Source organism: Peromyscus leucopus, chromosome 1 (genome assembly GCF_004664715.2).
Source record: "Peromyscus leucopus breed LL Stock chromosome 1, UCI_PerLeu_2.1, whole genome shotgun sequence".
In the NCBI taxonomy this organism is placed as follows: Eukaryota; Metazoa; Chordata; class Mammalia; order Rodentia; family Cricetidae; genus Peromyscus; species Peromyscus leucopus.
The window spans coordinates 96,942,198-96,944,443 of record NC_051063.1 but is presented as its reverse complement, the minus strand read 5'-3'; positions in this window follow the sequence as shown (position 1 = coordinate 96,944,443).

The following is a 2,246-nucleotide window of genomic DNA, read 5'->3' as shown; positions in this document are numbered from 1 at the left end:
GTTGTGTGTGATATGTATGCATGGTGATGACTCACCCTAGGGTGGCCTTAGGTGTGAAGCATAAACACTCGCTCCACTCGCACACACATCGGAAAATTGAAAGACAGGAGGTGCAGATGTCACCGACTATAGTGACATAAATCCTTGACTTAGTAAATGCGCTTTGTGTCTAGCCTCCACGCATAGCGCGGAGGCAGTGCCTGTTAACTTGAGTGGTGGTTTGTATGCTGCACATACAAAGTGTTACAGGTGGTCGTATAAGGCGGTTTAACTACACAGCTCTCACTCTATAGAATTACAACACTAGTTCTATTCAGATATTTCCGCGTAGTTCGCATGACTCACGCAACAAGACATTTCAAGACATCAAATATGTTTGAAGAATACTTTGATTTTAAGATAATGCTTCTGTTTGAAGTTGCTGACTGTTAAGAATTTTTCTTGAAAAAAGAATTTGGCTATGGGATTAAGGACAAAAATTTATCCAGATAATATTCTAAGAAAAGAGACCTAAATGGATTTTCTAGATAATTTGTTTTATTTGATCAAGAAGCCTACGCTCTCTCAGCGCTGATCGATTATATAAGTAAAACACTGGTTACGTATGATCTCTGGAAATCATGGATATATATATAGTCTTGCATCTTTCACAATCTCTTAAAGAAAAGTTAATGATATCATTTAAGTTTAGTGAACTTTGCTAACACCTCTGACTGTAATTTATGTTTGTACCCCAGATTCTGTGAGTGGCCTAGCAGGGTTTCATTGAAAACATTCGAGGGTATATTATTCACACTGTCTATGGTTTATTTTGTAAGAGGGAGGTTGCGTTGTTGGTAAATGAGGATAATATCTACTACGAAGTTCGGGTGGGATTCTCTCTAATTGCTAAACTTTGGCTGAAACAAACGCCAACTCACTTGCCCATCCGATATATATCTTGTTTTGTTTGCTTTGTGTTGTATAGCACGCGCTCCCATGATTCAATTTATCCTGATGGTGTCAATAAGAGGACGTAGCTATTTTCAGATGTTCCCAGGCCCTCTTCTTTCTCGGTCAGGGCTACAACTCTACGCACACCGAATAACAATGCCAATCAGATAGGTAACTAGGCCTGTACACTAAAGGATGGGCAACTCATTGATTGTACTCGCTTTATGACATGTACTAATAACTTAGTGATTTAGGCTCAACTATTACTTTATATATCATGATAGGTTGTATGTGTGAAATTCCAGCATAGGTTCACTATATATATATATGTTAGATACCTAGGAGATTGGTGATGGAAGTTGTATTGAAAGGGTTTCGTAGGTGAAGACCTTGAGGAGGTGGAGTCCCACTGGAGGAAGTGAGGTTTCCATCTCAACAAGTGGGGACAGGGCCTTCAGGGGTTTGTGCCATCTTCAGTGTCTCCATTCTCGTTGCTTACCTGCAGTACCGTAAACGACAATATGTACGGTCTACCTCGTGCTAAATGCCAGAACGATTGGACGCCGGCTGCCTCGCCTGGCTACGAATGGCCTTGAGCGTCTTCTCCATCAGCAATAATAAAGGACAAAGCAAGTATTATTGGTAGGGAAACGCTTATCATTCAGAGTTGTGGTTTTTGTCAGGCGTGTTAGTCATCGCAAGAGAGGAATATAACTATGGACAGTTGATAGACTTTGAGACTAGTAGGCAATCAACATGTGCAATTTTGAGTTTGGGGGGTTTAGGTTGCTTCACAATCTATCAGGTCTCCTTCTCGGCTCTTCTCTTCTTTTCTTTCCTTTTTCTTCACATGCTTTTTTGTTCACTTGTTTCTTTAAGCGAGAAAGATGCGCATAAATGCCTCCTCGTTCCTCCTTACGTGAATTGCTGACAGCTACTTCACTATCGCCTAGATGACATATCTCCGCAGAGGGTCCATTTGGTGTTCACTTTGGCAACAAAAATGGCCTTTGTACGCCTATCTGGGAGGTAAAACTGTGCAATAGAGACTTCTTGGACTGCGTAATGTATTCGGAAAGGCAGCTATACTTGTTGGCTTCAATCCGCGCTGGTTCCTTGGATTCTTATAAGCTGATCATTAATAAAGTGCTGTTGAAGTGCAGGATGTTCTGGCCTTGGCGTGCTTAGGCTCTTCTTTGCTGTGTCTTCTCTGTTAGAGCTCTTAATGACCTGAATGATTGTGTAATCAACTTCATTAATTCAGTCAATAATGTTTTATTTTTTTTCTAATTTTGAGTTTATAATGGAACGTT